General features: G+C 41.6%; 1 long non-coding RNA gene across 2 annotated transcripts in view; it reads right to left on the bottom strand.

The window, feature by feature from the left end:
- The window catches only part of LOC311241788, a 587847-nt gene that overhangs the window by 557815 nt on the left and 6457 nt on the right, over positions 1–23575 (bottom strand). For both annotated transcript variants that reach the window (XR_014620576.1, XR_014620577.1), the window contains exon 2: positions 21230–21354. This is a non-coding gene — a long non-coding RNA (uncharacterized lncRNA). The remainder of the gene's footprint in view (positions 1–21229; positions 21355–23575) is intronic.

The raw sequence follows: 23575 nt of genomic DNA, 5'->3' as shown, positions 1-23575 counted from the left end.
AGCACCAACAGCATGTATCCCAGTCTACACAGCCGGGGGTAAATTTCTTTTACATTTTTACATTCCACCACCCTCCCATAGAGAGGAGACGGAAATCCACAGAGAGACTTCGCACGCGAGCTGTACAGATTGAAAAGAATATATTGCACCTTGAGCCATGTAAAAGTTTGGTTTTAGGGCTCTCCGGGGAGGAGGCACTGAACCCATACACACTCAATAATCGAATTGAATCGAATACACACACAATAGAGTAGGACTCCTTCTTGAGGTTCCACTCACCTTGACAATCTGAGGAGGAGGCTCTGTACTCTGAGGAGGCTCCCTCACATGGAAGGAGAGTCCTAACTCACAGAGAGCCCGAATAGGAGCTTCGTGAGGAGGAGCCCTGACCACCCCCCGAAACAGATCCATCATATGGACCCGAACAGCACACGGAAGTCCTACCAACAGAGACGCGCACAGTGACATACTCTATGGCGGGGGAATTTCTGCGGTGCACACGCCCAATATTCCAGGGCGTGGGACCAAGAAACTCCCCCCCCCCCCCCCCCCTCTTACCCTGTAACGTGCCGAACAGCAACGTGACAGGAACCTTGAAGGACAGGAGGTTTTAACCCCTGCCCATCAAAGAAGGGGAGAAAAGGATTACCAGTTCACCCCTTTATGACCCCACACCGATGATACGATGTAATGACAAAATGTCAGCTCCATGAAGCGTCTAACAGCTTCACACAGCGCATGTGCTAACCTGCCATCTGATTTTTACTAAGGAAAAAACACAGAATAGAGAAGGCCCTCTTAAGAGCCCCGGTACCAGACTTACACATGTGCCTTTGTGGCCAACCCAACCCCGTTGTAGGTTGCACGACACACACAACCCTTTATCACCTACAAAAAATGGCAAAAACACTCTACAGAGGAACGCCGTTTTTCATAATGAGAGAATACATAATTCTTGATTAGTATCGGCCACAGGCCTTGCTAAGCACACACGAAAAAGTTACCAAACAATCTTTTCTTTAGGAAAATATAGTTTCTCAAGCGGTTAGCACAACCCCAACAACTAAGCTAAGGGTTACATCGTATCCCTACCACACAGTGACACAATATAGTGTAACAACATGTCTGAGAGGAGGGTGAAGAAGTCCCCAGGGAACCGGGGGGAAAAACACCCCTCCTACTTTACCCTTAATACGGCCAGTTAAACAGGTAAACCTGTTAATATGTGAACACACTGTTCATTGTCATTATAGGCTGAGAAAAGAATTATTCTTTACTCATGTCACTAAGCATAGCTTTAGGGCTGCAACTAATGACTAATTTGGTAGTCGACTAATCTGCCGATTATTTTTTCGATTAGTCGACTAATCGAAAACCAATGTAAACAACAACACATTTTTTTTTTTTTTTTTTTTTTATTACCTATCTTTGGTCCAGCTGAAGACAGAGCAGAGGAACAGATTGGACATTGAGCATGACCTCAGAGTTGCTTGTCTACCATCACCCCAGACTTTGAGACTCTTGTCAGGACCAAACAACAACATCATAACATGATGATCCCATAGCAAATTAAAATAATGACTCATGAAACATTTGAATTTGGATCTTTAAGCCACTTTAAATGAAAATGTATTTGAAGAACAATACAGCAATCACTCATAACAAGATAAATAAATTAAATAATACAAATTAAAGTGGAAGTGTACTTTAAATAACTTTTGTTTGCTGTGTGTGAGAGGAGTCCGTGTGTATGTGTGTGTGTCTTACTCTGATCGCTGTGTGAGTGAGAGGAGTGTGTGTAGTGTGTAATTTGTGTGTGTGTCTTACTCTGATCGCTGTGTGAGTGAGAGGTGTGTACTGTGTAATTTGTGTATGTGTGTGTGTCTTACTCTGATCGCTGTGTGTGAGTGAGAGGAGTGTGAATGTGTGTGTGTCTTACTCTGATCGCTGTGTGTGAGAGAGAGGAGTGTGAATGTGTGTGTGTCTTACTCTGATCGCTGTGTGTGAGTGAGAGGAGTGTGTATGTGTGTGTCTTACTCTGATCGCTGTGTGTGAGTGAGAGGAGTGTGTATGTGTGTGTGTCTTACTCTGATCGCTGTGTGTGAGAGAGAGGAGTGTGAATGTGTGTGTGTCTTACTCTGATCGCTGTGTGTGAGTGAGAGGAGTGTGAATGTGTGTGTGTCTTACTCTGATCGCTGTGTGTGAGAGAGAGGAGTGTGAATGTGTGTGTGTCTTACTCTGATCGCTGTGTGTGAGTGAGAGGAGTGTGTATGTGTGTGTCTTACTCTGATCGCTGTGTGTGAGTGAGAGGAGTGTGTATGTGTGTGTGTCTTACTCTGATCGCTGTGTGTGAGAGAGAGGAGTGTGAATGTGTGTGTGTCTTACTCTGATCGCTGTGTGTGAGTGAGAGGAGTGTGTATGTGTGTGTGTCTTACTCTGATCGCTGTGTGTGAGTGAGAGGAGTGTGTATGTGTGTGTCTTACTCTGATCGCTGTGTGAGTGAGAGGAGTGCGTGTGTAATGTATTGTGTGTCTAGTCTGATCATCATCTCCTGCAGGGGAACAATGTTTTCAATGTCCAAAATTTGCTATGGGATCATCATGTTATGATGTTGTCTGGAACCCTGAGAAGCCACTCTCACAAAGATAGGTAGTGCAAAAAAAAAAAAAAAAAAAAAAAAAATTTAAATAATTTTTTTTTTTTTTTTTTAATGACTAAACGACGCAACAATTTCTCGTCGATGATTTTTTATAATCGACATCGTCGATTATGTCGACTAATCGTTGCAGCCCTACATAGCTTTATAGGTTAGTTTAACCCCCTTAGTTGTGAGTACACGGTACATGAACACACAATGTGTCTCAACACAACAAACCAGATCATTTTCACATCTGTAACAAATAACCCGATTTGCATGGAGACCAGTGACAAGACAATTCACACATAACTTGCGTCGTATCCTAAATGTAGTGCAGCAACACTCGTTTTGGAAAACATCGTTATTTACAAAACATTTAGAAGGGAAAGCAAGAAGAAGTGTTCAAGGTCTGGTCAGGACCCTTCCTACCATGAGCGCAGATCAAGCGAAACTGCAGTCTCTAACAAGGCACCGTAGTAAACACAGCCGTCCTGTGTTGTCGGCATGGGCAGCGTCACCGCTCCATCCCGCCGCTACGGCAGGGCTGTACGCTAAGCTTTTTCACTAGGGGCACACTTGCCCCTAAATGAGAAATTTAGGGGCAAAGAATATTTTTTAGGGGCAAATTTTTTAATAACTATTTTACCATTATAGTAGGGCTGGGCGATATGGCCTCTAAATGATATCGCGATATTTTGACATGCATCAAAAATGCTTGATTTAACCCTTTGATGCATACAGTCACGCCAATATGATGATTATAATAAGTCCCTGCAACATATGTTTGCATTATTAAACCATGAAGATGCTTTAAAAAATAATTTAATGAAAATGTACTAAGAGTAGTCTACTGACACACTAATAAAAAAAATTATTTACATCTAAGACAATTTATATAAAAACTCTTGGGTGCCTTTTACACAGTACTGTGTTTTCTATCCACTTTAGCCAAACACACACACACACACACATATATATATATACACACACACTACTGTGAGAAAATAATAATCACACAGACTTAATGATTTTAGAATATTTCAGATAATGAAATTAAATGTTTATATCATCAACTATCCAGTTAGTATTTATACTGTGTGTAACATTTGGCTACTTTAAATCATTGAATGTAGAGAGAGAGCGAGAGAGAGAGAGAGAGAGGGGGCGAGAACGAACAAGAGAGCCAGCCCCCCCCTTCGCGTTTTGATAGTCTAAGCTGCCGTAGGTGATGACGTCACACTCTAATGTAAACAGGAAGAGATGGAGACACACGGAGATGGAAATTCAATGATATACAGAAATGAATAACCAATAAATATGAAGTTATGTTTAAACTTCTGTTGTCAAGCGTTGTCAATATAACCCACCCCCTTTCCTCACGAATGGAACTAGTCTTGTGGAGTCCGCTTTGACCGTTTTCCAGGGTTAGCAGAGATCGCTAGTTAGCTTAGCATAATCCTAATGGTAGCTACCGTTAGCTCATTGCTCGTGTCAATTAAATTGCATGTTATTAAAGGGCCGCGCTGGTCTGTCTAATGAAATTACAACCGCAACATGTACAGCCCTGGTTGTAGGCTAATGTTTTACTACAATTTGTATGGATTCATTTAGGAGTGAAATGCGAATGAAGGGTTGAAATCACCACTCGCAAGCTTGCCCCCAGATATTATTTTAAACTCGCACGGACCAAATTAGGGGGCAATTTGCGATCATATCATCGCAGTGTACAGGCCTGTACGGTCCCCCTTGTTGACGCAGTCCTCGCCGGCTGGCCCCAGGGTAGGTTCGACTAACATCCTCTGTCAAAGATGACGTCGTAGTCAGAGTGTTTAAGCATGTTATAGTCTCAGAACGTTCAACAGTGTAGCATTAAGCTAACGGCCGCACTCGGCCGATAGCAGCAAGCTAACGTTACCTAGCCTAGTGACACAACAGGCTCCTGGTAAACACAGCGAGCTAGCGCCGCAGCTAACAGCTGACTGGCTAACACAGTAGGCCACAACTAGCACGCAAGCTAAGCAGCTATCACCTGAACTCGTACACAACGATATAACAAGTCACACTCAGACAGGCCGCCGTTCTGAAACCCTCCTCACCTTTTAAGAGAGAAGAGAAACGAGATGTTAACAGTTTTACAACGGTGATTTTACCATCCGGCGGAGCCGGTACAAGTCCCAACTGGGCTGTAGCCGACTTGAACATGGATTTTCCGATAACGATCATCCATGCTCACATTTCCTCGTTTAGGGTATACTCTCATTTGTATATGAAAGACGGGGCCTTATACGGTGACAGAGAAGTACCCACGCGTCCAGAGATCCTGGGATCACCAGTTACTGGTCGTGTGGCCCACTAGTTGCTATAATGGGCTTCAAACCAGGATCCTCCGCCGTCGCCTAAAGGCTGAACAAAGGACCCTAATCTGGGGCCGGTTTTCGTAAACATTGTCAGCTAGCCCCCATAGCACTAACAGACAAGTGGAGCTCGCAAGCAAAACATTACTCACCAACCTGGAACCCACCGCTTCTCACAACAGCGGCGCGTCCTACAGTCCAGCTGTGTCGCTGGAAGGTTTTACCGCAACCAGCCACAGCAAGGAGGACTGCAGTTGAGAGGCATGTAGCGGCATAAACTCCCAATACGAAACCCGACGGAGGTGTAGAATGATCATCATGTCACTTCAGTACGAAGACAATATCGCCGTATTTTCTCGAATATAGTGAGAGAGAAAATAAAGATATGATGTCAACGTATCTCTTGTTTTCCAACTCTTCTCCTACTAACAACATCGTCAAGTGGGGATCTACCGAGGCACTCCTTGTGGTGAAAGCGAGAAAGGAGGCGAGGGGGTGGCCCCACCCCTGCTTATATGGGTAAGCTGATAGGGGTGTGGTCAGACAAATATTGGGATATAAAAGGTACATTGTGGTATTTTATTCAGTGCGCGTGCACGTGCGAGGACAGTGCATGAGTGACGCCGAGCGAGAGCCACTACGATACAGAACAGGGAGATGTGCTTTCTCCCACTTTGTTCGCCCTTTATGTTAATGACCTGGTGCAAGAAATTAAGCAAGCCAATCTTATTCCAATAGATAATGTAACTGCAGCTATGGTTAACAGTTGGTTAATATAGTTATATTCGTTTACAATTTTATATGCTTATTTTTGCATATTAATAATAATACACATGATTGTATTTCATTGTATTTCATATGGGTTTATATAAGATATGAGTGGCGCATGATTTCTCTTTGTTTGTGCAATTATTTTAGTCTCACAAGACCACTTAATATCCAGTGACGTGTTTCCGCCTTCCTTCTCTTGAGTCCCGACATGACTGAGGGATGGATATATTGACTTTTCTGTCAATCCCAACAAGTAAAAGATAGTTGTCTACAAGACAACCTAACAAGACAATCTACCAAGACAAAGATTAAAGACACAACACCAGAACGTATCGATGTTCTCTTATACTGGCACGCAGCCAATAAGGTATTGATTGTTATGGATGATGATTTGTTATATGTGACGGTTGATGTTTTAGCTACGGTTTTGATGGACTTTCAATTGCTAATGGTATCATTTGTATGCATTTGTATGTTGTACAGATTTTACGGTTTGGATGGAGATTGGACAAAGCTTCATTAAAATCAGTTCAAGAAATCTACTTGTGTTAATTGCGTCGTGCCCAGAGGATGTCACAGTAAAATCGTAACTGTCAACGCGAAGTCAAGTGGAAGGAAGATGGCGCCGGTGTTCGTCTCGCTCGTCATGAAGCAGCGCGTGGGATGGACCACGGTGTAAAACTAGAAGATGGCGCCGGTGTTCAAGTCATCGCTCATCAAACTACACACGTGGAATGGCGGCACCTGCGTAAAGTTTAAACTCACATTCTTCACCATATATTTGCAAAAAAGCCATAAGGTTGAACACTTATAAGAAGTAGTGATCTAACAAAGGGTAATATTGTAAATGTACTAGAAGGGTGAGAGAAGTGAGACACAACCACAAGGTGTCGCTTTTGTCCATGTGTTTTGTAATGTTTTTTGAAGCATTTTACTTTCTGTAGCCTAGATTCCCATTCATGCATGTATTGAAATAAGCGATTTGAGGTTTAAAAGTGTAATTTCATTGATCAATCTTATTTGATACATGTAGATAAAAGGATGATTAGCTTTGTTAAATAAGTCAACTAGCCTGGTTTAAATAAGTAAACCAGCTTGGTTAAAATAAGTCAACTAGCCTGGTTTAGATAAGTCAACCAGCCTAGTTAAATAAGTAAACCAGCTTGGTTAAGATAAGTAAACTAGCCTGGTTAAATAAGTAAACTAGCCTGGTTTAAATAAGTAAACCAGCTTGGTTAAAATAAGTCAACTAGCCTGGTTTAGATAAGTCAACCTGCCTAGTTAAATAAGTAAACTAGCTTGGTTAAATAAGTCTACATTTATAACTAAGCAATTAATTAAGTAATCGCACATCAAGTAATAATAGTAAGGCTTATACACTTATTATCCTCACATATTCACTTGACATTTACATATAGCCTACAACATGTCACATAAAGGAGAGATTACTGAGCTAGAACAAGGCAACAATGATACAATAGCTCAAAAGGAGCAGGTTATCGAACAGGTTAGGGATAAACCCAGAAACAAAGAAGATTCCCAAGAGCAGCCTGAAAAGTGTAAAGACGGCAACGCTGCTGAAAGGAATACAAGAAAAAGTTAAAGAATCATAACTCTGACAGAGAAGGGCAGAGAGATGCAAGAGGAGAAAATTATAGGACTCCAACGAAGGTTCCAATTCGTATATAAGAGATGGAAAAGAAATGTGAGAGGCGCCAAGGAGATACTATCGCAAACTGAGATAGTAACTAAGGAACTCGAAACAGTCATTACTGAAACCCGTGGTTTCTCCGCTGACGTCCAGCGCGCATATGAAGAATTACGACAAGTTGAAATGCCAGATCAGGAAACCCGTCGGAGAGTCGATCTGTGCTCACAAACATCCCTGTTCATCTGCAAAAGAGCCTCAAGCCGACTGTATGGACAAAGAAGAAGAAGATGACTATCCTGAAGACGGTTCTCTATTCGAAGGAAGCAACCACTCTCTCTTCTCTAACTCAAAGAAGACCTCTGTACGATCAAATGGGTCCACAGTAAGACGTCAAGAAGCTGCTGCCGATGCTGCTGCAGGCCAAGCTGTTCTCAAGCTAACAAAAGAGCAAGACCAAGAACAAAGAGAAATACAGCGGCTGGCAGAGGAAGCTAAAAAACAGATAGCCGAACAAGAAGCAGCAGCTGTTAAGCGTCGCTTGCAGAGAGAGTTGAAAAGAAGAATGCAGCACAAGAAAGAGGAAGCTACAATCAAAGCTCAATTGGTATTGCAGCATACAGCCCTCCAAAGAATCTGGATGAAAGGAAAAGAAGGGTACAGCAACTGGAGGAAATGAAAAGTCTAAATGCAGCCCAAGCGAGAATCCAAGTGTACGACCAAGTGGCGACAACAGAAGAAGAGAAGCTAAACATCGAAGTGGATAGTGAGAGGAGAACAGTCAACCAAATGCCTGCTCCTACAAGTCCACCTTCCCCGTATGTGCTCTCTGCACCAAGAACTGTAGTCCCCTTCCTGGGTGAAAGTACTTCAGAGCTCGTCAGGAACCTGGCAGATGCAGTGAGTTCAAACAGAATCCCCATTCCTGTACCTGTAAGTATTCAAAGGGGATCCAGTACTGTACAGTGACTGGAAACTATCATTTCAAACTCTGATAGATCAGAAGAACATCCAGGAAAATGAAAAGATCTACTATCTCCGCAAGTATGTAGATGGGGAAAGGCGATCGATGGCTATTTCCTACTCGGCACAGAGAACGCTTATGTTGCGGCGTGGAAGCTTTTGAACTAGAGGTATGGAAACCCATTCACTATCGCACAGTCCTATAGAGAGAAGCTCAACGCGTGGCCCAAGATCGGACACAAAGACAGCCTCGAGCTCAGAAGTTTCGTTGATTTTCTCCGCAGTTGTGAGTTTATGATTCACATAAAAGCCCTGGAAATCCTGAACGTGTCACGATCAGGGCTCGAGCCTGCCAGATGAGGAGCAATCAGCACGGCTGCAAGGGATCACCTAATCAAGAGGCTCCTATATCAACTGGCAGATCCTGTCATCCGGTGTCGCAGTGTTAAACTGCCTTCCCAGGTACGACGTCTCGACCTGAAGCCCTGCTACCCGCTCTTGTTGTTATTCCCTGTTCTAACCTCCCTCTCTTGTGCCCAAGGACCTCCGTTCCAGCGTGCCCATCTGGACCCCTGGTGCTGGACTACGGAGTTCCTGTTCTCAACCCCGACACAGCCGGCGTCTACCTTCCTCCCGCACTGCACCTGCCCAAGGAACATTCTCTCATACTGCACGAGGAGTGCACCTGCTTAAGGACCATTCTCTCATACTGCACAAGGAGTACCCCTGTGTTACCCCCCCAAGAACATTCATCCCCATCTGTTGTACATTCCTGCATGTGATTCTTGTCTGCTTTGGGGGAAACAATTAAAACACCCTAAACCGCTCCATTCTCTCTATTCCTGTGTTTGCTATTGGGCTCCACAAGAACCCCTATCCTCACAGAACGATTGTAACGAGAATAGGAAGATTATCTCCAAGCTTCCAGACTGGTTGATGGCCAGGTGGAGTCGAAAGTCTGTTGAAATGGAAGATCGGAATGGCCATTTCCCAACCTTCAGCCAGTTCATCGCATTCCTGATTTACGAAGTGAGGATTGCCTGTCACCCAATTACCTCCATGCATTCAATCAAGCAAGGCGAAGCAGAGCACCCAAAGGAAAGAAGGAATAGGACTGTTGGAGCGAAAGTACTGGCTACAAGCTCAAACGAGAAGGCGGTCATGACATGTGTCTTCTGCAAGAAGGATGGACACACCTTGCTCAAATGCAAAAGTTCATGAAAGAAGGAGAACAAGAGAAAACCACCTTCGTTAAAGAGAACAAGCTGTGTTTCGGTTGTCTTAAGCCTGGCCATCTCTCAAAGAATTGTAGCAGAAGGAGTGAGTGCGACATGTGCCACAAGCGGCACCCTACATCCCTGCACTCGGATAGAGCCAAGGAATACAGGAAACCTACACATGTCAGAGAAAGGGAAGATCAAGGTAAAGAGGAACCTAAATCGACGCCTCCTGAAATACCCACTACAGCGGCTACAACTCACAGAGCTATCGTTGGTAATGTTGGCACGATCACCTCTGCAATAATCCCAGTCTGGCTCTCATCAACAACCTGTCCAGCAGAAGAAGTCCTTGTGTACGCGCTGCTGGACTCCCAGAGCGACTCGACCTTCATTCTAAGGGAAGTCACAGACACGTTGAAATCCAACAAAGACCAGATCAAGTTACGACTCACCACGATGACTGCAACCTCGACAGTAAACTCCCTAAGAGTGAGCAATCTACAAGTCCGTGGCTACAATACAGGCAATATGATATCCCTGCCACCAGCCTATACAAGAGAGTTCATCCCAGTCAACAGAGCTCACATTCCAACAAGAGAAAAAGCAAAGTCCTGGTCCCACCTGGAGCACCTTCAGAAAGACATACATTCAACCTCTGTTGAACTGCGAAGTAGGCCTGCTCATCGGGTACAACTGCTCCCAAGCACTTCTACCAAGGGAAGTTGTATCTGGCAAATCGAACCAGCCCTATGCACAACGGACGGACCTAGGATGGAGCATCGTGGGATGTGGAAGTCCCTGTGTTGACTTTGGAGATGCAGTTGGAACAAGTCATCATAGAGGTAAAACAAGTGACACCGGATGTTGAGTCTTCGATTAACCTTCGAACAGAAGTACACTATGTAAATCGGCTCAAAGTGAAAGAAGTGACCCCTATAGAAATCCTAACGGTCCTAGAGTCCGACTTCTCAGAAAGGTCCAAGGAAGATAATCCCATCTCACAAGATGACCTGAAGTTCCTGTCAAAGTTGAAAGAAAATATCACACAGAAGGAAAACGGGCCCTGTCGCAGTCATGTGCGACATAGAATTTTTTTCCCACCAGTTTCAAGTAAGAAAAGAGGATCAAGATTATCTACGCTTCTTATGGTGGGAGAATGGCCGAATGGATACAGCACCATCAGTTTACAGAATGAAGGTCTACCTGTTTGGAGCAGCCTCGTCCCCTGGCTGTGCCAACTTCGGCCTAAAACATCTGCCAGTGCATGGAAAAGGCCAGTTCAACAAAGAAACCAGACGCTTCATCCAAAGGGATTTCTATGTGGACGACGGTCTGGCAAGCGTGGAACGTGAAGACAAAGCCATACGACTTGTCAAAGAGTCAAGAGAACTCTGCAGCACTGGGAGGTTGAGACTGCACAAGTTTGTCTCTAACAGCAAAAGCGTCATGGCAAGCATCCCAGAAGAAGAATGTGCTGCAGTTAAAGAACAAGACATGGACTTCGGAGAACTACATGTGGAGAGAGCTCTTGGAGTAGAGTGGTGTGTTACATCCGACACCTTCCAGTTCAGAGTCTAAGTAAAGCCCCATCCACTGACAAGACGAGGTGTGCTCTCTACCGTAGCCTCCATATATGACCCCCTGGGGTTCGTGGCACTCTTCGTCCTCGTCGCGAAGCAAGTTCTCCAGCAGATGTGCAGAGACAAGGTTGACTGGGATGACGAACTACCAGAAGCCCTAAGACCTCAGTGGGAGTCATGGCTCAGAGACTTCTCCAACTTGTCTGAGACACACGTACAAAGATGCTACGTACCTTCAGATTTCGGCGACGTCAAAGGCTACGAACTTCACCACTTTTCAGATGCAAGCGTCACAGGATACAGCGAATGTTCCTACCTTCGAACCATCAGCGAGTCTGATGAAGTCCATTGCTGTCTAGTAATGGGAAAGGCAAGAGTTACTCCAACTCCAAGTTACAACAATACCAAGACTTGAACTCGCTGCAGCAGCTGTTGCCGTTCGAACCAGCGACATGCTCCGGAATGAGCTCGAAATCCAAGAGTCCTACAAGAGTCCTTCTGAACAGATTCCGAAGTTGTTCTTGGCTACATAAACAACGATGCCAGAAGATTTCAAATCTTCATATCCAACCGTATAGAAAGAATTAAGTCAAGTACAAAACCTGAACAGTGGTCCTGTGTTGCTTCTGAGGACAATCCCGCGGATCACGCCTCTCGAGGTTTGACTGCAGATCAACTTAAGTCCTCAAACTGGTTCACCGGCCCAAAAAGGTCCACTCCTCAGAGAATGCAAGAAGGGAGAGGTCAACGAAGATGATCCTGAACTTCGCAAGGCTCTCGTGTGTAACACTGAGACAAAAGAAGAGAGATCTTTACTAGGCAACCTGAAGAAGTTCTCTGACTGGACAAGAGCTGTAAAGACAGTGGCAAGGTTACAGCGAATGGCCAAAGAACCTAAATGTCTGAAAGAACGCACCAACGAAAATACAAGTATCAAAGAAAGAAAAGAAGCTGAGCTTGCTATCATTAGGCTTGCTCAAGAAGAGGCCTTCCCAGCTGAGATAAAAAGACTCAAGCAAAAGCAGGAACTTGCCAAGACCAAAGAAAGTAAGCTACAAAGGCTAAGTCCCTTCCTGGACGAAGACGGGATCCTCAGGGTGGTAGGACGTCTAGGTCAAGCAGCGCTACACCCACACATAAAACATCCGGCAATACTTCCACAGAAAAGCCACATCTCATCCCTACTCATCAAACACCACCACGAAAATATCCAACACCAAGGGCGTGGAATGACAACAAACACACTCAGAGCTAATGGATGGTGGATCATGGGATGCAGCAGCGCTGTCTCGTCGCACCTCTACAGATGTGTCAAGTGCCGAATGTATAGACGACCCCACGAAGAACAGAGAATGAGCGACCTACCTCAAGATCGGATGGAAGCAACTCCACCTTTCACCTACACCGGGATAGATTGCTTCGGCCCAATCTGCGTTAAAGAAGGAAGAAAAGATCTAAAAAGATATGGACTTACTCACCTGTCTATGTTCAAGGTCCGTTCACATAGAAGTGGTTGACAATATGACTACTGACTAATTTATCAATGCACTCAGATCATTCATTGCGATCAGAGGAAACGTTCGCCAACTCAGATGTGATCAAGGAACCAATTTTGTTGGCGCGAGAAGAGAATTTACAGAAGTTATGAAGGGAATGGATGAAGAAAGACTGAAGGCTCTGGGATGTGAGTTTCTCATGAATCCTCCTGCGGCAAGTCACATGGGCAGTATATGGGAGAGGCTAATAAGAACGATAAGAAGCATACTGACTACCATTCTGGACCAGTCCTCACAAAGGCTTGACAGCACCTCTCTCCGGACTTACCTGTACGAAGTCATGTCCATAATCAATAGCCGGCAGCTCTCCGCTGAGTTTCTGAACAACGCATCCGGACCTGACCCTTTAACCCCGAACCACATTCTAACGATGAAATCTACCATCATGCTGCCCCCACCTGGACAATTCATCAAACAAGATCTCTACCTACAAAAGAGGTGGCGCCGAGTTCAGTATTTGGCCAACGAGTTTTGGACAAGATGGAGGAAAGAATATCTTCTCAACTTACAACAGAGACAGAAGTGGTGTAAAACCAGAAGGAACTCTAAAGTCAACAACATCGTCCTTCTCCAAGCTGAACTGACATCACGCAATGAATAAGTAACCCGTGCGTACGATCATTTCTAAGCAAAGTGTGGGACTTATCAATTTGAACTTGTGCTTGACTTTGTGCGTATATTTACGCACAGCTCAGGGCATGCGTACCTGGCGCCCAGCGGTAGAATATGGATACTGCAGATGGACGGCATATGCTCTCATCAGTTTCATGCATTAGTTTCAATGCGGAAATAAGCTTTCGTTCATTAGTTTGACTGACGTGTTCTGTAATTGTAAAATAGCAACAGTAGTGTAATTATTGTCAAAACCCTATAAATAGCATTTGGAATAATAGGGCTTTCCTTCTGAATGAATGCAGCATGGTTTATATATAGCGTTATCGGAATATACGGGGTGTACTGACTGCGCTCCGCGTAACTCAACTCGTTATTACTTTGCGCATAGATTGCAGAAATACGAGAACGTTTATTATATTTAAAAGGCTTTGCCAATGTTAAACAAAATAAGTGGAATTTCGAAGGTGTATGCAATAAATGTGTCTTAAATGAATGAAAAGCATACATGCTCTGGATACAGGTAGCATATATCGTGTGGGTGATATGACTTGTATTCTGCTTACAGTATTCCACTTATTTAGTTTTACAATGTCAAAGCCTTTTAAATATAAATCAAAACGTTCCCGTATTTCTGCAATCTATGCGCAAAATAATAAAGAGTTGAGTTCTAACAAAGAACGTATTACATGCTGGGTAGGCTGATAAGAGTAAACTGTAAATGAAATAGCCTATAACATTATAAAGGATCATATGGGCTATAGCAGGGGTTCCCAACCTTTATTCCCCAGAGCCCCACGATTCCTTGGAGACATAGGAATATGATATGATATAAGGTATACTGGTCCGTCCGCGAGGATAGCAAAGAGTCGGATAGCCATTAAATGCCATTTGAGAATATAGGCTATTAATGCAAAGCGATGGCCTATAGCCTATACATATTATTTAATGTTTTCATAAGCGTAAAGATACAACAGCTAGATTAATGATCAAGTTAGTTTACTGTGCAGGGTTCGCAGGGCTGTGCCATGTGCTATTATATATGCGCAAGTTACTGTTGCATAATGTAGGCTATGGCTGCTATTTTATGAAATTCATATAGGCTACCTAATACCGACAACAAAATAGATTGCCTCTACAAATCATATTATACCCGGTAGCCAATCGAACTAAACGAATAAAGGCATTCATCATGGTTATAATGACACACCAACGCCAAACAGTGGTTAACGAACAGTCTTTATTAGTATTTTGAGCTGTCCAGGCAGAATTGCAGCAATAATGGTCTTAGGGAGCCGTTGATATCAGACATCACCGTGTACAAGTCCGCCAGCCTTTTATTTATCACATAACACAGGTTGTGTCTTCTTGGTTGACAGCGCCTCCATGAACAATCTCGCTCGTGGAGTTTCTCAGAGTTCGCTGGGTTAGTCCATTATTTCACATCCCATGGGGGTGTTTCATCACTATATGGATAATCATGCACGAGCTTTGACGGTAAGAACAAATGGTATTCATCAATACGGAGTGTGCGTAGGACCCGTGTACGCACGGTTGATGAATCCCAATATTTCTGTGCATACACACATTCTAAATTCTGTGCTTAAGTACAAAAATAGAACACTTTCTAAGAATTGTTGATAAATGAGGGCCCTTGTGTACGCGCTGCTGGACTCCCAGAGCGACTCAACCTTCATTCTAAGGGAAGTCGCCGACACGTTGAAAGCCAACAAAGACCAGATCAAGTTACGACTCACCACGATGACTGCAACCTCGACAGTAAACTCCCTAAGAGTGAGCAATCTACAAGTCCATGGCTACAATACAGGCAAGACGATATCCCTGCCATTAAGCTGTTTTGGCACTTACACATTTTCTGCTTACCTTTACCCTGAAATAGGAGTTTTTTTATTTTGTCTTACATTTGAAAGAGATACTTACCTGGTGAATCCAATTGATCTTAGAGACATATCCTTTGAAGTATGTGCAATACGAAATTCCACATTCTATTAGTATGCGCAATAAGAAATTCCACATTCTATTAGTATGCGCAATAAGAAATTCCACATTCTATGTGTAATTGGTGGGAGTGTAACCGCAGCTATGGTCAACAGTTGGTTAATATAGTTATATTCGTTTACAATTTTATATGCTTATTTTTGCATATTAATAATAATACACATGATTGTATTTCATTGTATTTCATATGGGTTTATATAAGATGTATGAGTGGCACATGATTTCTCTTTGTTTGTGCAATTATCTTAGTCTCACGAGACTTGGTTCCACTTAATATCCGGTGACGTGTTTCCGCCTTCCTTCTCTGAGGGATGGATATATTGACTTTTCTGTCAATCCCAACAACAAAGATTAAAGACACAACACCAGAACGTATCGATGTTCTCTTATACTGGCCAATGAGGTATTGATTGTTATGGATGATGATTTGTTATGTGACGGTTGATGTTTTAGCTACGGCTTTGATGGACTTTCAATTGCTAATGGTATCATTTGTATGTATTTGTATGTTGTACAGATTTTACGGTTTGGATGGAGATTGGACAAAGCTTCATTAAAATCAGTTCAAGAAATCTACTTGTGTTAATTGCGTCGTGCCCGGAGGATGTCACAGATAATATAATCCTAAGTATTTTATTGAACGCTGATGATATTGTTCTGTTTGCAGAAAATTAAGCAAATTTACAAAACATGTTGAATATTATCAGTTCTTGGTGCAGGAAATGGAGACTTGCGATTCACAGTGAAAAAAACACAGATTATGCACTTCAGGAAAAAACATGAACGGCAGAGTAACCATGAGTTTCAATTTGCACCAACGCCCCTGATTTACACATATTCTTATAAATATCTTGGTTTCATCTTTAATGAGTACATGAGCTTCATAGAAGGAAGGAAAATACTGTCTGAGTCAGCAGGAAGGGCGCTAGGGGTGTGTTGAGTCAAATGAAAGTGTGCACTGACCTTGGGTTTTCAACATTTACACAATTATTTGATTTAATGGTGGGTTCTGTTTTATGCTGCAGCTGGAGTATGGGGTTTTGATGATGCACCTGAATGTAATGCTATCCAGAACCGTGCCATGAGATACTTCATGGGAGTCCATAAATATACACCAAAAGGGGCTATAAACGGGGACATGGGTTGGGGACTCATGCTTGGTCAAGCAAAAAGGTGAAATGGTTATGTTATGTCAAGTCAAGTCAAGTCAAGTCAAGAGTTTTATTTGTCACGGCATACAAGCATACAGTGAAATGCGGGGGGTCATTTGGCAGCTGGAACCACCTGGCAGCTGCCAAATGACAGGGTGACAAAAAAGATATTTAACTGGGACAGAGCACACGGTCATCCCTGGTCAAGACAGATGTCCATGATTTTTTCTTTTGCCGACTTAAGTATGATTTTTATGAACAATCTGCAGTGTAAGATTCACATAATTAAAACAAAATTATGAACAATACATAAGTGGAAGGTGGAAATATGGAAAAAACCTAAACTTAGAAAATATGTTGTAATTAAAAATGAGTATTTTACTGAACCTTATGTAATGTTAAACTTAAAGAGAAGACACGGGTCTCTGTGTGCCCAGTTGAGGTCTGGCACCCTGCCATTGGCTGTGGAAGTGGGTAGATTCCAAGGTAAACCTGAGGAGGAGCGGTTGTGTGTTCTATGTGATCTGGGAGTGGTGGAAGATGAATATCATTTTGTTTATTATTGCCCTTTGTAGACCGATTTAAGGAGGGCTTTATTTGAGAAAATTCTAATTGTAAATCCGGATTTGTTTTGGCAGTCTGTGTCGTGTATATGTATGTATTGTATATGAATTCCTCTTGTTTCTTTGTTTACATACAGTACATTGCTTACAGCTTGTGTTATATTACGTTTTATTGTATTTTTTTGTGGCCATCTTGGTCTATATGTCATAATTTTGTAAGTAATTTGTCAAGTATACTATTATATACTTATTGTTTATGTGTCTTGTAAGCCCATATGGGCTGGGCATACACCTGTATGTAAGACACGAAAATAAACATCAAATCAAATCAAATAAAAATGTACAGAGTTGTATTATAGTATTAATTAATGTGTACAGTGATACAGGTATAAAGACACTAAGACACCCACCCACCCCCTCCTAATGTACAGTCTCCTCCCCATCATATGTATATATGTTCTGTTAGGATCTCTGGGTAACAGTACTGTATATTTGCATATTGTATATCACTGTCACAAATGTAACAGTACTATATACCTGTATGTCATGTATGTCCCTATGTCATAAATGTCATGATGTCACGTATGTTGTGTGTGTCATAAATGTCACTATGAATTGAAAATGGGGGACCCTGATGTAAACAAGGCGAAAGTCTTTCTCTCGTCTGCATCCCCTTAACAATTGTGTGTAATGAGCCGTACTGTAATGTACCCATTCTGCAATCTGTTAAATAAAGTTTTCATTCATTCAAGTCGTACTAGCCAGCAGCATAACTAAGAGTAAGTAAGAGATATGTACAGATATAGATATAGTATTAATAGGTTGCAGTTAGTCCTACCTGAGATGGCGCAGCTGAGGTGGAGGCTGGGGCCGAAAAGAAATGCGAAATACTAGTTTGCAGGCGGGTTTAGAGGTATGCTTAGCGCTCAGCATGTGCGACTCGACTGCTTTCACTCCCATCGTCCCCAGTTTAAAATATTTTTTTGCGGAGTTTGCAGCGGGCCTCGTAATGGTCTTTGACTGGGACCAACCATGATGCAAACACTGGGTTGTAGAGCCAGTTCTCGTTAAATTTGCACTTTCCCATAAGTAACTGTGACTTGCTAACGTTAGCTATAGACTCCGTTGCTGAAATAGTTCCCGGCAAACATAAGGACCTCTGTAGGTTCCGCTCCATTCCGGTATGCGTGATGCTACAACACTGTAAATAAAAAGTCCGACTTTATCTCCCGTTACCCATTTTCCCCCAGATTTCATAATGAAACATAAGATGACATGGCATTTTATCATTCCTGTCTATGGCATGTTTAAGACCTCTGAATGATGGATTTAAGACATTTTAACCCTTTCACTGCCACACGACAGCCGGTTGTGCATCGCCGTCGGTTGTGTGATAGTAAAGGGTTAACCTTCTGTCATGTGGCAGTGAAAGGGTTAAGACAAATTAAGGCCTTAATTGTTGATAAACAAATGTAAGACTTTAACGCATTGTGCCCATCATTATACCCAATATGCCACCATTGTAAGCCTATGGAGATGTTTACCTTCTTTGCAGGGCTATAACTTTTTAAATATTATAGCTATATTGACATTACTATGGCCCATTCAACATCGATTATCTATCGTTCAGGATGTGGGAACGTTATATTTTTTCATTCATACATTGTTGTGTTAATACCTTCGAGAATATAAGTATGTTTTTAAGCTTTTCTGCTGTAATTCCAAAAACGTTAGTTATAGGCCCTGACGCATATGATAGATTATCAATTGGCGTTCTTTCCTATACACGCTATATAAAAAAATTCAAATGCATATGATCGGTATACATTATGCTTCATCATGCGTGATGGAAAGGGGGGGGGGGGGTCGTTTATAATTCCTTGATCGTCAGTAACGGCTTTATTTAGTATGGGTTGATATATTGATCAGACTGATTGCAAACAAGGAAATGGACAATCGGGCTGAAAATAACGTTAGTGTCCTCTTACCGTTCGCCGATAAGACTGGAGGAAAAATATCCCAATTATTTGACGCCGATCTCCTAGATCCATTTCCGGTTTGTATGGCGCAATAAACGCCAAAATCATATCGATTATTGCGTTTCGAAAGCGATCCAAATGCACTCGAGTGTTTGTCTGGAACCACGTAACAAGATATAACTGCCGGAGGGATTTCCTCGACGTGCCGATCGCCACTTCCGGTTTGACGTGAGTGTAACTCGCCCGACCATCCACCAGGCGGCGGTATTGAGGCGTTGCAATCTTAGACAGGGTGCCGCTGCAGTCCGGAGGGAGGCTGGATGAATTATGAATGCCATGGCGAAAAAATTAAATATTGATCCCAAAAACGATTTACGCCGTTGTTGGCGTTCAATGCATGGCGGGCAATAACGACTTACGCCGTTCTTGGCGGACAATGTGTTAATACTTTTTAAGGATCCGCGGACACCCTGATTACAGGTGATTCCGCCCAGGCTCTTGCTACAAAGGGAAAACTTTTATATTCACTTTCTGGATTGTTTAGAGCAGTGGTCACCAACCCGTCGATCTTGATCGACTGGTCGATCTTTGAGACTGTCCCTGTAGATCTCTCCATGAAAATTAAAAATTAAATTTTTTTTTTTTTTTTTTTATCTTACCCTGAGAGTTCACATTACAGTTCTACTTTTGTTTTGATGTGATAAGTGATGCTGCACTTAGCACTGACTGAGAAAGTACACATACAGTTCTACGTTTGTTTTGATGTGAAAATGATGCTGCACTTAGCACTGACTGAGAAAGTACACATTACAGTTCTACTTTATAAAATGCTAATTGTAAATATGTTTGTCAATGTTAATAATATGAGAAAGTCCACATTACAGTTCTACTTTTGTTCTGATGTGAAAAGTGATGCTGCACTTAGCACTGACTGCACTTAGCACTGACTGAGAAAGTACACATTGCAGTTCTACTTTATAAAATGCTAATTGTAAATATGTTTGTCAATGTTAATAATATGAGAAAGTCCACATTACAGTTCTACTTTTGTTTTGATGTGAAAAGTGATGCTGCATAAGATGACTGCACTTGACGTTTTAATGTTGGACCAAAGCATTGCATGTTATTAGAATACAGGCAAATAAAAGTAATTTAGTTTAAAGTACAATCTTGGCTGTCTTTTTCTCTCAACGCTTCAATAGGTAGATCTTGCCCTCACCAAAAAAAATAAAGTGATCTTGGGCTTAAAAAGGTTGGTGACCACTGGTTTAGAGCCTAGAGGCCTCAATGAGGAAAAAGTTTTGACCTGTTTCATTTGATTATTTCATTTCATTCGATTGTTTATTAATTTTTTTTATTTTCATTTATCATTCTTTATATTTATAATTGAAAGACGGCTACTATGGGTCATGAGTGTTTATATTTCAGTAGTTTAAGATGTAGGCCTACTCTGTATAATATATATAGATATATCTTTTTGATTTACATGCTTCTGAAAGGGTTGTGCTTGTAAGTGGTATTTTGTACTCAGATTTCTTGTTGGAATGTGTTGTCACTTCCTATGTTGTCACTTCCTGTTCGACTTGTATAAACTTGGTCACTTACCCTTCATGCTTCATGCAAGCCATTCTGAAGAAGGTGTGTTCACACCGAAATGTCATATGATTTCAGGCTGCCAATAAATGTGAAAAACCTGGAGTGCGTGCCTGGACTTGTTTCCCTATTTTTTATATATAGTATCAGAGGTTACAGCACCCAGTGTCAAGTCTAGTGAGGCGAGCGCGTTCTACTACTTTTTTTCACATGATATGATACATTTATTTATATTGCACCCCTCAACCAATAGTTACATCGGCCCGGGGCGCATCCCGGGAAAGAAAGAGAAACAGAAAAAATACATGCAGGTAAACCAAGCCCATTGCTCGCTTCAATTCAATTGAAGGTCCGAGCTGGTCTGTGTCTAATGAAATGTGTTTTGATTACATCATCACAACACTTTAGGTTACGAACGTAACCCTGTTCTTTGACATTCTGTGATATTTTTTCGAATGCCGAAAGGGCCTTTTTTAACCATTTTCGGCCGATATGTTTCGGTGGCCGAATATTCGGTGCATTCCTAGTAAGTAGTAAGTGCCATGGACAAGTGGACCAGTGCAAGTGGACCAGTGTACTTACTCGCTCTTGGCTGAATCTTGTTTTGGGTGGTGATGTAAAAACACCTGCATCATAGCAGGCTCAGGACGGGCAAAGTAGTCTACAGCCTGTTCATCCCCGTCTCTCTCCTCCACAACCTGGCTTGACTAGACATAAGGAGAGAGAGAGAGAGGATTACAATTAACTGGCACATTCAGGTCCACAATTGTTGGACTTCCCTGACAAAAAAAATAGCTGCAAAAAGCTGTACAATTTAAACAATACCATACTGGTATTGTACCAAATTGTTGTTTATTCAATTAATGCATGGAGCTGCTCGATCTTATTTAATTTGATACTAACTACTCAGTTCATACAGATTTAAAGTATCCAAATATCAATGATGAATATTGCGTAAGGTTTACTCAGTTAATAGATTGTATATTTGGTAAGAAAACTTTTTTGGCACCATCTGGGTGGGCAAATTCTAGATGTGATTTTATTATACCTATACATCCCTAGATTATGTTTATGTGGACCTCAAATACCTCTTTACAGTTTTTTACGACTGCTTTGACGCATTTTGCACATCAGAGTTTCAATGAGCAAAACTCTTAACACAGAATGCTATACTGCTCATTTTGGGTTCAAAATGCAATATAGCATGCAAAATAAAAATACCAGTGTCAAATCAGAGAATAGTATATGCAAAAGCGTATAACAGCACCAAAACATTATATATTTCCAACAATTAAGTGAACAACTGAACCAAATTAGATTATATGTCCTGCAAAAGTGTATCATAGTGTCAGAACAGTGGATATGTTCCTCTTTGAAGTTTAATTATTGGTGCACTTTTCAAATACAATGGTCATTATCAAATAATGCGGTCAAACACAATATACTTGTTACCAAAATAGACTATGCAATGGTCATGTCCTCATAACCCCTGTGATAGACTGCAGTATAGTGCTTGTGTCTTTATGAAAGACAAACAAAATATATGATTACACTAGTTGTAGTTGAATCATTACAGTAAAGAAAAATACATAAAGTAATGCTCTGTGTTGTACAGTAAAAACAAAAACAGTTACAGTAAACAAACTATTATAAAGTACAGTAAAAAAGGGTTACTTGGTGCTTTTTCAATGTTCACCCAATAGTCGTGAGGCTGATTGACTGGATATTTTCAAAGACTCCGTTATCAGCTATTACAGTAACACAGAATGCTATACTGCACATGTTGGGTTCAAAATGTAATACAGCATGCAAAATTACCGTAAAATACCAGTGTCAAATCAGAGAATAGATTATGGAAAAGTTTACAGTATCACAGCACCAGAACAGTGGATATGTGCATCGTTAAAGTTTACTTATTGGTGCATTTTCAAATACAACGGCCATTATCAAATACAGTAATGCGGTCAAACACAGAATACTTGTTACCAAAAGAGACTATGTTTTATAAGAAGAAATGACGAGAAGTCTTCAGTTGCAAGGCACTTTAATAAGTTAGGACATGATATTTCGGGCTTAAAATACATGGGTATAGAGCAGGTCTTGAGACCACCAAGAGGCGGCGACAGAGACAGGCTCTTGCTACAAAGGGAATGCTTCTATATTCATTTTCTGGATTGTCTAGAGCCTAGAGGCCTCAATGAAGAAAATGTTTTGATCCGTTTCATTTGATTATTTCATTTCATTCGATTGTTTACTATTTTCATTTATCATTCTTTATAATTGAAAGATGGCTTATATGGGTCATGAGTGTTTATGTTTAGAGTTTAAGATGTAGGCCTACTCTGTATAAAATATATATAACTATATATAGATATATCTCTGTGATTTACTGTTTCTTTTTTCTTTTTATTTACATGCTTCTTTTTGATTTACATAATTCTTAAAAGGTTGTGCTTGTAAGTGGTATTTTGTACTTTTTTGCAGATCTCTTGTGGGAATGTGTTGTCACTTCCTATGTTGTCACTTCCTGTTTGACTTGTATTTACTAGGGTCACTTACCCTTCATGCTTCATGCAAGCCATTCTGAAGAAGGTGTGTTCACACCGAAACGTCATATGATTACAGGCTGCCAATAAATTTGGAAAAACCTGGAGTGCGTGCCTGGACATTGTTTCCCTATTTTTTACAAAAGAGACTATGCAATGGTAATTTCCTCATACAGTAACCCCTGTGATAGACTGCAGTATAATGCTTGTGTTTTTCTGAAAGATTATTTGATTTGAAGTTTACAGTAATTGTTACAGTAAAGAAAAATACATACAGTAAAGCTCTGTATTTTACAGTAAAAACAAAAACAGTTACAGTAAACAAACTATTGTAAAAAAAAAATCGCCATTTGGCCAAATAATTTCATCGACGTCACATCTG

This window comes from Notolepis coatsorum (genome assembly GCF_963971535.1).
Source record: "Notolepis coatsorum genome assembly, chromosome: 15".
In the NCBI taxonomy this organism is placed as follows: Eukaryota; Metazoa; Chordata; class Actinopteri; order Aulopiformes; family Paralepididae; genus Notolepis; species Notolepis coatsorum.
The sequence above is the reverse complement of the archived record's forward strand: the minus strand, read 5'-3'. Positions and strand labels throughout refer to the sequence as shown.